The sequence below is a fragment of the Diceros bicornis genome, chromosome 17, assembly GCF_020826845.1.
Source record: "Diceros bicornis minor isolate mBicDic1 chromosome 17, mDicBic1.mat.cur, whole genome shotgun sequence".
Lineage (NCBI taxonomy): Eukaryota > Metazoa > Chordata > Mammalia > Perissodactyla > Rhinocerotidae > Diceros > Diceros bicornis.
Genome location: NC_080756.1, coordinates 58,318,105 through 58,331,815, shown reverse-complemented (window position 1 = coordinate 58,331,815; position 13,711 = coordinate 58,318,105). Strand labels below are relative to the sequence as shown.

General features: G+C 51.6%; 1 protein-coding gene across 3 annotated transcripts in view; it reads left to right on the top strand.

Moving 5' to 3' along the window:
- The first annotated feature begins 1,164 nt into the window (after positions 1 to 1,164).
- Positions 1,165 to 13,711, top strand: part of TSPAN9 (tetraspanin 9) — a 198,412-nt gene continuing 185,865 nt past the window's right edge. For all 3 annotated transcript variants that reach the window (XM_058559043.1, XM_058559044.1, XM_058559042.1), the window contains exons 1-2: positions 1,165 to 1,243; positions 7,359 to 7,425. The gene's annotated coding sequence lies outside the window, so the exon portion shown is untranslated. The remainder of the gene's footprint in view (positions 1,244 to 7,358; positions 7,426 to 13,711) is intronic.

Below are 13,711 nucleotides of genomic sequence, written 5' to 3'. Positions count from 1 at the left end.
AGACCTCACAAGCAAGAACCTTTCCCTCTCTGAGTCTCAATTTCCCCTTCTGGAAGCTGGGCAGAGTTAGTACCATGTGCTAAAGGGCTGCCACAGTGACTGGAGAGATGGGGGCTGGTGGGGGCTAGCCAGGGAAGACTTATGGGGGGCATTGAACAAGGTTTTGAAGGAAGGGAAAGGGGAGTCTGAAGGACTTGGATTACTGGGTTGTCTAATACACAAAAACAAGATTGTGTGTATGAGGGGAGGGGGTCCAGGAGATGAGCAGAAACTGCCGGTCTAATGAGGAGAGACCAGGAGGACCCTGGTGATCATAGTCAGGTTTAAAAATTTGTTTCAAATCATACTTAGCACAGAATCGTGCACGCGCGAAGCACAGAGCACATTTCGATGACAACGACGGTGACGAGGAGAGACGGCTGTTGGTTCTCACTTCGGAAGAGTCCAGATCTTCTGGCTTCAAGAACGCAGGCCCTGAAGGGCCTGTAGGCAGCCCTCGGCCGGAGATGTCTAACTTGAGTTTTTCCTGCCTCAGGTCCGTTCCTCCCGGCACACGGTGCCCTTGAGCAGCACGTGGAGGCCTCTGGCTCCCGGGAGACAGATAGCGAGCGGCTCCTCCACAGAGTTATCTCCGGCCAGTATCTAACACACACCCGCGTCAACATCTCACATAGTCCGCCCGCCCGAAATACCAGGGAAGGATTTCTGAGGGGTGGGAGTGGGGGTGCGGGTGGCGGGGCCCGACAGCCTGGCACGCGGGGAAAGCCGGGACCACGGCCCTGGGGCGTGAGGGCGCCGGGCCCAGCAGCGCGCGCTCCCAGGCCCTGACCTCCCCCTCCTCGGCTCGGGCAGGGCTGCGGCCAGGCCGGGGGGGAGGGGCCGGGGGGACGGCGGCCGATGCGAGAATCCAGGCGGCGGGAGGGGAGGAAGGCTTCCGGCAGCCCCGAGGGCGGGCACGCCTGGCCCGGGACGCCCAGCCGGGCACGCCCCGGCCTCCCTCCTGGGCTGCTCGGGCTCTAACGGCGGGGACCCGGCCGCGGGCGCGGAAGCCCTCGGTACCCGTCCCCGCCCTCCGCTCCCGCCCGGCGCGCTGCGACCCCTCGTCCAGCCCCGCCCCGCGCCGCCCCGCGCCGCCCCGCCCCGCCTCGAGCCCCCGCCCCGCCCCCCGTTTCCGCTGGCGGCGGCCGTGGCGGCGGCGGTGCGGAGCGAGAGCCAGCCGGGACCCCGCGATCCTGGCGGCGCGGTGAGTGCGGCCCGGGCGGCCGGGGCGCGCGAGGTGGCGGGGCTCGACCGGCGGGCGGCGGGCCGGGCAAGCCCCCGACCCGGTGCCCAGAGCGGGGAGCGGCTCAGGGGCGCCCCGGGGAGGGTGTCGGGAGGACGGCAGTGGGGGTGGGGGGGCGTAGGTGCCCTGTGAGGGGCGGGAAGCGGCCGGTGTGTGCGGGGCCCGGTAACCGGGCAGAGAGGGGTCTGCAAGGGGAGAGGCTCGGAGGAAGAGCTTTCGGAAGTGGGGCTGGGGGAGAGTGGACGGCGGAATCCTGGGCGAAGGGATGGGATGCAGCAGAAAGGGAGAGCCCCGGAGCTGTCAAGGGTTTCGAACTGTGTGGCCCAGTGGCCCGGCTTGGGGTCGTCCATACAACGCCCCCAGGGAGGGCCGGGGGGCTTGGGCACAGCTGAGTTGCTGCCTGCAGTCCTCCGGGCACCCCTGACCACTCCTTGGGCCACCGCTGGCAGATCGGCTCGCAGAGTGACAGGGCTTTGGCACACCCAGAGGTCCTAGATGTAGTCCATCTGTGCATCCAGGTTTGGGACTTTAAAAAACTTGCTTGTGGTAAAAAAAAAAAAAATCCAAACAAGAAACTGGCCTGTTTAGAGAGCAGTTTTTGTCCTTGTGTATCTGGAAACTGGAGTCTTGGATCGCTCTCTTTGAGAAAGATACTGGTCTCTTCTCTACTTCTCCCCCAGATGCCTGTCGTTTCTGGGGAAGTTAGAAGCATTGGAGTAGTATGGGATACCCTGGGCTGTGTCGACCTTTCCATCCCATCCCCAAAACAGAGATAAGAAGGCAGCGCTCACCGCCCTTTGGTCCGGAGAACCAAACTCATTATGGGAGGGCGCCTTTCTGACCTGCAGCTGGCCCCATCTCTGGGGTGACTCAGGTATTTCCTCCTCCAGGAAGCTTTCTTGGACTAGTGCAGAAAACTGAGGACTCATGCTCTGAACCCCCTATACCAGCCAGCTTCCTTCTCTCCACTAAAAATAGCCTTAGAGAATGTTTTGTATGTATGTTCTGCTATAAAGATGTGCAGTCAGCTTATGGGGAAGGGAGGAGAGGTATTATGGATAATTTCAAACAATGGACTGGACAAATCATTTATATTTAGCTAAGGAATGCAGCCAAGGAGGCAGACATTCACACCGTTTCCTACCCTCCTCCTGGTGCTGGCATGGCCGATGCAGCTGGGGGCCGTGGGTTGGGGGTGAGGGAGGGAAGAGGATTGAGGTGGATAAAACTTGAAGGGTACTCCGGTTCTTCACTCGCTGGTTGAGGACCTGCTGTATGTAAGGCCCTGAACAGCTGAGAGGGGACTAGAATGGAGTGGGATTTTTTTTGTCTGACTTAATCAGATTTTAATCTTTATAGATTTTATTTATTTATTTATTTTCCCCCCAAAGCCCCAGTAGGTAGTTGTATGTCATAGCTGCACATCCTTCTAGTTGCTGTACGTGGGACGCGGCCTCAGCATGGCCAGAGAAGTGGTGCGTCGGTGCGCGCCCGGGATCCGAACCCGGGCCGCCAGCAGTGGAGCACGCGCACTTAACCGCTAAGCCACGGGGCCGGTCCTAGATTTTTAAATCTATGAACAGATATTTAATATTAATGACAATAACTGGTGTTTATAAAGTAGTTTGTAGTTGGTCAAGTGCTTTCTCTGCACATTAGCTGTATATAATTTTATTTGATTCACACATAATCTTGTAAAGTATACGTTATTTTTAATTGCTTTCTTAGAGGTTGGGAAAATGAGGCTCAGAGAAAATAAATGATTTCTCTGAGGTCACAGAACTCATTAAGTGGAAGAAGCAAAACTTGAACCCATGGCTGTGACCCCTCATCCATGTGCTTTCTATTATGCCACGCTGCTTCTGTCATTCTTCTCTTTTGAGCCTGAGGGTCTTGGCCTTAACACCACCTATTTGTGCAACCTTTTTTTCCTTTCCCTTTTTTTAATTAAGGTAACATTGGTTTATAACATTATATAAATTTCAGGTGTACATCATTATATTTTGATTTCTGTGTAGATTACATCATGTTCTGAGTATTATTCCATTGTGTACATATACCACATCTTCTTTATCCATTCGTCGCTTGATGAGCACCTAGGTTGCTTTCAAGTCTTGGCTATTGTGAATAATGCCGCAGTGAACACAGGGGTGCATGTATCTTTATGCATTCGTGTTTTCATGTCCTTTGGATAAATACCCAGCAGTGGGATAGCTGGATTGTATGGTAGTTCTATTCTTAATTTTCTGAGGATTCTCCATACTGTTCTCCACAGTGGCTGCACCAGTCTGCACTCCCACCAGCAGTGTGTGAGGGTTCTCTTTTCTGCACATCCTCTCCAACACTTGTTTCTTGTCTTGTTAATTACAGCCATTCTGATGGGTGTGAGGTGATGTCTCATTGTTTTGACTTGCATTTCCCTGATAATTGGTGATGTTGAACATCTTTTCATGTGTATTTGTGCAACTTTGAGCAAGTGTCCTCTTTCCAGCTCTGTTTTGGAGAGTTATTGGTCTAAAATGTTTCTCGAGTCTCTTCCAGCCTCAGAAAATTAGTAGTTTAAGGTGATATTGGCAGCCAATCAGTCAGTTAACGTGTGCTTTATTTTTTAATTGTGGTAAAAAACACATAACAAAATTTACCATCTTAATCATTTTTAAATATACAGTTCAGTTAAATTTAGTCACATTGATGGGCAAGGGGTCTCCAGAACTTTTTCATCTTGCAAAACTGAAAATGTGTACCCATTGACAACTCCCCATTTCTCCCTCCCCCCAGCCCCTGGCAACCACTCTTCTGCTTTCTGTTTAGTGTGCTTTATTAAGCTCCTCCTATGTGGTTAATATTGTTGCCTTTGAGGAATTAATAAAGAGAGTTGTGGAGAAGCAGCCCAGCTTAAGCGGGAGCCGTTGGGCCTGGAGTGCGGTCTCGTCCCTGAGTCTGTTAACTCCAGACAGTACTGCTAAGTGAATGGGTGAGTGGGTGAGGCCTTGGGCAAGTGCCTTCTCCTCTTGGCTTTAGCTTTCTGCTTGCAAGTGCGGATAACAATACCGAGCTCTCAAGGCTGTGGGAAGGAGCAGTGAGATAATGTATGTGAAGCACGCAGCTTAGGGCCTCTTACACAGCAGGTGTGCGGTAAATGGTGGCTGTTATTTATAACCTAGCTGAGGAGACTAGAGTAATATGCTGGGAACAAGAGAGGACAAGACTTCTTTTCTTCTCCCATTAAGGCTCAGGCCTGCTGTGGTTGTTCCCACTGACTAAGAGGGAATGGATCTGATCTGGGTGCCTTAGCCAGGCACTCGACATCCTTCCTCTCTATTCCCAGCCTGCCTGTCTAGCCTTATCTCTCACTCCTCTCCCCCAGGAACCCTTGGTTCCAGCCAGACTGATCTCTCAAGCATACTTTGCTCATTCCTTCTTTGTACCTTAGTTCATACTGTTCCACCTTCCTAGAATGCTTTTCCCCACTCCCTCCTGCCTCTGTTTCAAGACCCTGCTCATGTCTGAGCTCCTTCATGGAGCCTTCCCCTTCCCTGGCCAACCATCCCCAAAGATCCTCTTTTTCCTTGGAACTCCTTTGGCATTTTCTGTCTTCATCTCTCCTGGCTTTTACACACTGCCTGGGGTGATTCTTCAGTGAATTCCATGAACACTTAGTGTGTGTGTCATAGTACAAGAGTCTGTGCTGAGTTTTGATGATGCAGAAACGAAAAAGATGAAGGGCCTTGTCTTCATGGGGCTTATAATGCAGTAAAGGGTTAAGAAAGGGGGTCAAAGAATGACAATTCAGAGTATAAGGTAAGCTGCCTGTGAGAGTGGAGTGTTATGTGAGCTCAGACAGGGATAATCACCCTGATTCTGGAGGAACACCTCATGCAGCAGACGGTGTTTGATGTGAACTTTGAAGGGTGGCTTGTATTTTGGCAGAAGGGAGGAAGGAAAGGCACTGAGAAAGTGCTGGGGTGTGTGGAGAGCTCAGTTGGGCCGATGAGTAGGTTGTGTGGAGGGAAAAGGCTAGACAGGTAGACAGTGGCCATATTGTGGGGGCTTCAAATGTCCAGCCAAGGAATTTCATCCACCCATTCGTTCATTCAAGAGAAGTTGAGTGCCCACCACGTGCAGGCTCTGAGCTGGTGCGAGGGAGACACGGTCGACCTTGGGAGGCCCTGGGGACTTGGTAGGTTTTGAGTAGGAAGAGTAGCAGAGGCAGGGCTGGGCTTAAGGAGGGTGAGTTGGAGGTCTGTGCAGAGGAGAAATCATGGTGGGGAGAGTGGCTGGGCAGCTGTGAGAATTGAAGAGGGGATGAACCTGAGACAGTGTGGAAATAGGATTGAGACCATTTGTGAATTGATTGGCTGGAGGTGGTGAGGAAGGGGTGAGGGGGATTGAAGCTGATTCTGAGCTGGGTGACTGTGAAGATGTGGTGCCATTCGCTGTTTCCAGTGGGTATCATCTTTTCTCCAATTAGACTGTAAGCCCCTTCAGGGCCTGGATTCTTTTTTTTTTTTTAATTTTTTTATTTATTCATTTATTTTTTCCCCCCCAAAGCCCCAGTAGATAGTTGTATGTCATAGTTGCACATCCTTCTAGTTGCTGTATGTGGGACGTGGCCTCAGCATGGCCAAAGAAGCGGTGCGTCGGTGCGCGCCCGGGATCTGAACCCCGGGCCGCCAGCAGCAGAGCGCGCGCACTTAACCGCTAAGCCACCGGGCCGGCCCAGGGCCTGGGTTCTTACTGCCTCTGTGTTCTCCTTGGCCCAGTCCTCACTGCTGAGAGGCACAGAGTAGGCACAGAGTGGACCCCTGATGTTTTCCAGAAATGAATCTTGACCCAGGGATGTAATGTACAGCGTAGTGACTATGGTTAATAATACTGTGTGGTATGTTTGAAAGTTGCTGAGACTAGACCTTAAAAGTTCTCATCACAAGAAAAAAATTTCGTAACTATATATGTTGATGGATGTTCACTAGACGTGTTGTGGTAATCATTTTGCAATATTTAGAAATATCCAATCATTATGTTGTACACCTGAAATTAATATAATGTTATGTCAATTATACCTCTTTTTTTTTTTTAGGAAGATTGGCCCTGCGCTAGCATCTATTGCCAATCTTCCTCTTTTTTTCTTTTTTCTCCCCAAAGCCCCAGTACATAGTTGTGTATCACAGTTGTAGAGTTGTAGCTCTTCTATGTGGGACACCGCCTCAGCATGCCTTGATGAGTGGTGAGTAGGTCTGCGCCCAGGATCTGAACTGGCAAACCCCAGGCTGCCGAAGCGGAATGCATGAACTTAACCACTATGCCACCGGGCTGGCCCCTCAATAAAAAAATATGGGTCCATTTTGCCATCCAAAAAAATGGAAATGAATCGTGAACCTTCTAGAATCCCTAATTTGTATCCACAGCAATATTTGTACACGGGCCTGGCTTTCTCCGGAGTCATGTTTCCGCAGATAGCTAAATGTTTCCTGTATATATCTTCACACCCCAAGTTAACAACCCTTTCAACTTCTGCTACAATTTTATCTCTCACTGGATGGCCGTTTTCCACCAAGTTTTTATTGCTCCACAGAATAACTTTGGATGTGGTAGAGATGAAAACAACAAATTGGCCTTTTCCTTTACATCACCCTCATAGGGTGTATGAATCAAATTCAAGCAGTAAAGTTACATACTTTTACATATCTTGAAACTTCGGGTCACTTGTGAGTGGTCAGAATTACAAATGTTAATTCCTAGATGCCAGGGGTCTACCCCAGGGCTGGCAACTATGTGGCCCAGATACTGTTACTTCTGTAACTGCCCATAGCAGATATCACTAATCGATTGTAGCTGCCTTTCCTGCTAAACCAGGGCTTGGGTTCTGCTCATAATGCGTTAGGTACCCACCACCAGCTGAATTGAATTGGCATAGCAGCTGGAACCAGTCTGCCATTTCTGGCCTTCTCCATCTGTTGAGTGAATGGGTTCTAGATGGGAGCCTGCTACCCCAAGGTGTGGCCTTTACTGGACAGAATTCACCCTAGAGTGGCTTCACAGCGAAGTGATGACCTAATTTTTTGTTTTCCTGCAGGAATATCCTGAGATCGTCTCTTGTCTGTCAGCAGCCAAGGTGTTTGCAGGAGATTCAAAGAAAACAGGTCAGTGTTGGTCTGGGTCCATTGTGTGGTGGGGACTCTGAAAGTCTGTGTGTGGTAAATTGTCTGAAGTCAAAGTCTCTCTTGGCCTTTAACTGTGGGCTGGGGAAGGATGATGGAATGGGATGCTGAGATTTTTCTAGATGTCTCTGTGCCTTAGCTGTTGACTTTGAATTGATAAGCTCCTTAAATTGGGCTTTGGGGGCTAGGAGAGAGTTACCCACCCCCGCCACTGTTTCTGATTGGCGGCTGGCAGTATTCTTAATTTCTTTCTCGGCCACCCTGATCTTACGGGAGAAAGCCTAGGGAAGCAGGAGAGGCCTGTAACTTCCTGCTTCCTGTCTCCTCCCAGCAGGCTTGGGAGCCAGGGTGGAGGACCTCCCACCAGCCAGCCAGAAGAAAATCTGTGGGAATCTGACCAATCCTACCTGTCTCTGTTCCTCTATACTTGCGCTGCAGGAATGCCCCCTACCCTCCGCTCTGCTAGGACCCTCCCCAGGGTCCTCCTCTCTGCTCCTCCAGGCTCCTGGGGTCTGGCTGATAGCATCTTTGTTCCCAGCACTTGTGCATCCAGGCCCCTGTGGAGCTGGAGGCAGAAGCTACTTAGGCAGCCTGTGTGGATGGTGCTGATTCAGGTTCCCTGGGAGTGCTGCTTACAGACCTGGGCCTTTTTTTTCTTTTAATTTATGTGTGTTTTATCCTTTGGCTTCTTCCTGCTGGGTGATTTGTAAATCTCTTACCTTCTGAGAACCCGGCAGTGTGGTGGTGGGGGTGGTGGTATTGGGAAGGATGGTGCTGGCTGGTAGCTTATCTTGCCAAAAGATCCCCTTCTCTGTGAGTCCCTGCAGATTATCTGGTGTCCCAGGAGTGGCCATGAACCTCTTATTGTCCTGCCATGCTTTGCACATTACACTCAGGATGCCAGTATTCCTATTTGTCATTATCATCATAGGCCGCAGTTTTAGACTCTTTACATATGTCTACAACTAATTTAATTTAAATTGTATTAAATCTTAGTCTCATTTAATTTTCACAAGAGTCCTGTGAGGTGGCTGTCGTTTGCCCCCATTTTACAGTGGCAGCAGCTAAGGTGGAGAGGGTCTGAGGCTTGCCTGAGACCACATCTTTAGTGTTAGCGAGAGCCTCATGGTCTTACTCCCACCCCTCCGTGCCTGCCCTTCCTACTACAGTCCTGCGGCCATTCTTACCAGGTGCTAGGAATCCTTTCCAGGCCCCACCTGAGCCTGCTGCAACAGGAGTGTGGGAGCTCCCATTAAGTCTTCCTCCCTCTTCCCCAGGGCCTGGGTGGGTGTCTGCTTTCATTCTCCCTGCTCTGGGATTTGGGCCCGGCCTGTGGACGGACTGTGCAGTGGAGTCAGGCACATGTGCCCGAGCTAGGGAATCAGTCTGGTAAAGATCAGGTGGCGGGAGGGAAGGATTTGAGGATGAGTGGATGAGCATCCTTGCTGCTCAGCACGTCCTGGCTCCTCTCAGTACATCCTGCCCCGTTACAGAGAGTCTGCTCCTGGTGGGCTCTGCCAGGCAGAACTGGTGGGGAGCTTCCCAGGAGGCCTGCGTGGCCTTGGGGAGACAGGCGGCCCCTGACATCACCAGTCGTTTCTAGCCGGATGACCGTGCTCCTGTGCATCTGTGTGGAAGCCAATGTGAGGAGACCTGAGTGAAGAACTTTCCAGACAGAAAGTGTGTCATCTCCTAAGGCTGTGGCCTCAGCAGGCTTTGGTTTTGCCATTTTTTGCCCTGCCGTGAGCCTCTGGAGTGATGACCAGCTCCTGGGTGGGGTTCTCGTCTGGCTCCTGCCTCTGCCTCCAAGTGGCTGTGTGACCTGTGCAAGTTCATTGCTTTCTTCTGGCTGGTTTCCTCACCTGCCAAAGGGGAGTCTGGGTGATCAGTTGCCATGCTTCCTCTTGGCTCTGATAAAGATGGTTTCCGGGGTGGGACCAGGGCGCATGCGTGGGTTTGGCTTCCAGTCCTGGGGCTTCCCAAATACCTCTTCCTCTCATAAGTGCCTTCTCTGGTGCTGGCTTGGAGGTGGATGGAGGAGGAAAGAAGGAAGTTAATGAGTAAACCAGAGGCCCTGATTCCTGATAGACGCTGGACGGGGGGCGGAGGCTGTTTACAGAGATGGTCGCCTGTCTGTCAGTGGCAGGGTCCTGCGGCCTGACTTCTGTGCAGTGCCGCTTCTTTCATTTTAACCGGCTCCTGCCCCTGCCTGGTGCATTGAGGAGTTAGTAGGTTCCATTGGTGGACTCCAGCTGACAAGTTAATAATTTCAACTTTAGTTATAGCCACAGCCTAATGGAATGAGAAGATCTGCCCAGGTAAAGTCCAGCTTCCAAACCGTTTCCCTTCCCTTGAACCCAAAACACAGGGAAAAACTCATCCTGAACCAGGCTGGGCTCTTGAGAGTGGGCGGAGCCCGAAGGAGCGCCTCTGAGTGTCACAGCCTGTGTGCTTCAGTGGACACTCCGGAGCCGATTAGTTTTTGATGATCCGTTTAATATTATCTCTGCTTTTGCATTTACCACACCCTTCTGCCCTCTTTCTTCCTTCCCACGCCCCTTAGAGTAGTTGGAAATTAATTGTACTTTGAATGCTTGCTTTCTTCCCGAGAGTCTCATGACTGTTTCTACACTCAACTGTCAGCATTTGTTAAAATACCTGACCATGCGATGGGAACAGGAAAAGATGGGGATGGAGAACAGCCCGGGTGTCTGAAGAGCAGGCAGCTTGGTAGATCCCCTGGAATCCCCCCATTCACTGGAGGGGCTTGGCTATCACTGCAGGAACGCTGAGGGTCGCGTGGCCTTGGGTGCAGGATCTTGGTGAGTTCTCGGCCTTGGCCTTAGCAGCTTAGGGCTGCTACTAATCCTTACAGCACCTTTGTGCAAATTTGAAAAATTGACTTTCTTCAGGTTAAAAAGAAAAATTAGAACAAGTATACTATTGTAAAACCTGAGCAGTGTCCACCTCTGCCTGAGACAGCCTTCTAGAGCCCTTGTGGGCAGCAGCCCTGGCTGTATGTATGCCTGTGCTCACCACGCCCCCACCATCGTGGGGTGCATGTGTTGCTGGCAGCACACACATTCTCCTCCCAGTCCCAGTGAGGGAAGTGTGTCAGGTTCAGAGTCAGGAGAGGGCCAGGGGGTGGGAACAGGCCTCTGAGAACAGTGGACAGGTAAGGGAAGTGATCTTGGGGTTGCTCAGAGCAAGGTTGGAACAGGAGGTGGCCATACACGTGTGTCTCTGTGTCAGTGAGTGTGTGTGTGCTTGCCCTAGCGTGCGTCTGACTGGGTGTGCCTGTGTGGGTTTGTATGGGAAGTTCTCCCGCATTGTTCTGGGACTCAGCTGAGAGGCCCACCTGAGCCCTTACGACAGGTCAGTATATACCTGTGACGTGGATGCCCCCTCCTTAGAGGGCAGTGTAAACTGGAACACAGCACCTGGCAGCCCTGCCTGAGCCCTCTCATCTGGCCACCTGTCACAGTATGGAGACTCCAGCAAGCCTTGGGGATGGTGGTCCCAGGGATAGAGGGAGTAGATTCTGCCTCAGCAAATCCCCAGCCGCTGCTTGGGCCAAGCCTTATAGAAGGGCTCAGAGGGGCAGGGTGTTGAGCTAGTTTTGAGTGGGGGTGTGTGTTTTTGGGTGTGTGAACATGTAGAATGACATGTTTTGTTTTAGAGAAAGTGAAGTAGAGGTCTGGGCTTGCAATTTTCCCCTTCTCTTACTCGTGGGAGATTCTAAACAGCTTTGTTTAAAAACTGGACATGCAGATTGCAGAGACCTAAGTGAGGAAGAGCCGTTGGGTCCCCCAGGAAGGCAGTTAGGTTTGAAGCCAGAGTTTGGATCTCTGTGCAGCCCGTGGGACCTGGAGGGTGGGAGGGGGAGCCCTTGGAGCATCCCGAAGGCATGAGTCACTCCACGTTAGCCACTGGTGCAAATTGGCTCCCACTTGCTTGCTGCTGGAGGTGGGCAGCGGGGGAGGCAGCTCCAATCCAGGGTCGTCACCCACACCGCAGGCTGTGGGCAGCAGCGAGGGAAGCGGGCTGGAACTGCCTGTCTGGGCTCTGCCCCTCTCCCACTCTTAGACAGAGAAGCTGGAAATGGTGGTGGCCAGTCGGCCTGTGTCTGTGAAGGCCTCCTTTGAGGGGTAGTCAGTGCCCACAATGCAGGGGGAACAATACAGGACACCATCCAATCAAGGCAGGGCTGGGCGGAACTTTCTCTGAGGACACGTGGAGGAACCCAGGGGAGATGGGGCTGGTCCTGGAGGGAAGGGGGGATTTAGAGAGGCAAAGAAGGGCTCTCTGAGTGGTTGTTGCAGTGGTGGATGGTGAGCTGGAGGCTGTGGTAGAGATGGGCGTGGCCTGGAGGAGATGACCTAAGGGAGACAGGGTGTAGCTGGCAAGAGAGGGTGGGCTCTTCACTATGGGGCACCTTGACTCACCCAGAGGAGGTTCCAGTTTTAGGAGGTTAGCAATGGGGAGCCAGTGTTGGCCCCTAACAGGGGAATGACAGGATGAAAAGAGATTTGTAGGAAAAATTAATTTGTAGCAGAATTCAAGGTGAATTTTTTTTAAAGTACCTTTTTTTTGTTGTTGCAAAAATAATGCAAATTCATCATACTATTCAAACATTACATAAATTGTAGAAAAGGAAAATCTCCTATAATCCTGCCCTTTGGAGATAATCACTGTTAATACTTTGGCTTATATTCTTTCCAGGTATTTTTATGATAGACTAGCATCCAGCTGTCCACCTATTGTCTTGCCGTCTTCCATGAGTAGAATTGTGTTATAGTTACTGTTCGGCCGCTTCTTGAGCCGTCTTCCCACATCAGTGCGTGTAGACCTCATTCTTTGGAATAATAGCTGCATAGACGTGCTGGATGAGTTTTGTATCAGTTATCTATTGGTGCATAACAGACCTCTCCAAATTTAGTAGATTAATGCAACAACCATTTTATTTGCTCACAGTTCTGTGGGTTAGCCATTTGGGCCAGGCTTGGCTGGTCTCCGTACCTGAGCTTATTAACGCGGTGGCTCTGGTTAGCACCGGGTCAGCTGGTGGCTCTGCAGGGCCTGGGTGGTCCCAGAGAGCCTCTCTCTCACGTCTGGTGATTCGTGCTGGCTCTTAGCTGGGCCTCTCTTCCCCCACGTGATTTCTCATTCTCAAAGAAACTAGCTTTTTAGGTGAAAACGGAATCTCTGAGACCTCTTGAGATCCAGGCTCTGATGTCTCACGATGTAAGAGCCATCTCCTGCTTGGTCAGAGCAAGTCACAGGCCCAGCTGGAACTCCAGGGGTGGGGGGAAGTCTCCACCCCTTGGTGGGAGGCTGGGAAAGTCACATCAGTGGTCTGTGTGTTCAGGGGTGGGAGGGCATGGTCTGCAGTCCCTCCATGTGCCCAGACAGAAGAGAATTGGAATATTTGGGAATAGACCCCACAGATCTTTGGAAGACAGCACAGGCCCCTTCCTTCTCAGCCCACTCTTTGCCACAGATGGGTCAACCAGGGAAACTGGCGAGGGCAGGACAGTTCATCTTCCTGTTTTTGGAGGTGGGTTCTGTGGGTGTGTGGTGTGCGGGGCTTGTGCTAGCAGGGGTTTGGGGTAGTCTAGAATCGGGGTTTGTAATAGACGACTGCCCCTGCCCTAGGGCTCTAGGTGCTGTGGAAGTCGGGCTGGAGCCTTCTGTCCGCTGGAAGCTGCCAGGAGCTTGGCTGCTCAGCAGCCCCTGCTGATTTTCATGGCATCTCTGAAGAATATGTGTCGGTGAGTGACAGGTCTGTAAGAAGGCCAGCTGGTCACGCCAGATCCAGGCCTCTGCTGGGAATTCTTTCATTCATTCCCCCAGCAAATACTGCACCTACTGTGCTCCAGACTCTCTCCCCACCCCTCACAGCCTTAGATGTGAACTAAGAAGACCCAGGTCTGTGTGATTCACAGACTTCACTTATCCTTCTCGGGCAACTCGCAAAGGACTTAATATTTTGACCTCCCACAATGTATTCATTTTTATAGTTTTCCCTTCTTATCACCTGCCTTGGTAGCTCTTCTCTCCTGTGAAATGTCACACATGGCAGGGAGGCAGAAGGAAACAGGGGAGGAGCCAGCTCGGCATCATTAATGAGTCCTCCATCCCAGTTTTGAGGACGCTGCCTGGAGCTGCTGGTGGAGAAGTGCTGCCCAGTGCTCGTCGTTCATCAGACTTACCTCTCCCTGGAGAGCCTGGTCTGGACTTGATGAAATACACTTTCTTTTTTTTTTTT